We start from the raw sequence: 379 nt of genomic DNA on the forward strand, positions 1-379 counted from the left end.
TCAATATCTCAATACATAATATTTATACTCATACTAGTATTTTACCCGTAATAATATTACGGAAATATAAATTTTTTAAAATTATGGTCCACTTTATTCCGACAATATATATTATGCATAACACAAGATTTATAAAATCAAACTACTTTTACAAAAAAAGTCGTAGGTTGACAAAAGTCTGTACCTAAAAACACTAAGGTATTTTTAAATAAAAAATCAAATAATAAGATTTTTAGTTGTTATTTTTATATGAAAATGTTTAATTTTTTATTAATAATTAATTTTAACATTCGTTAACTAAAATTTAAAACAATTTAACGTGTATACTTTTACATTTAATTAGGTGTTAACTGTTAAGTCTACTGCATAAATAGAAATA

The sequence above is a fragment of the Arachis duranensis genome, chromosome 7 (assembly GCF_000817695.3).
Source record: "Arachis duranensis cultivar V14167 chromosome 7, aradu.V14167.gnm2.J7QH, whole genome shotgun sequence".
Classification (NCBI taxonomy): Eukaryota; Viridiplantae; Streptophyta; class Magnoliopsida; order Fabales; family Fabaceae; genus Arachis; species Arachis duranensis.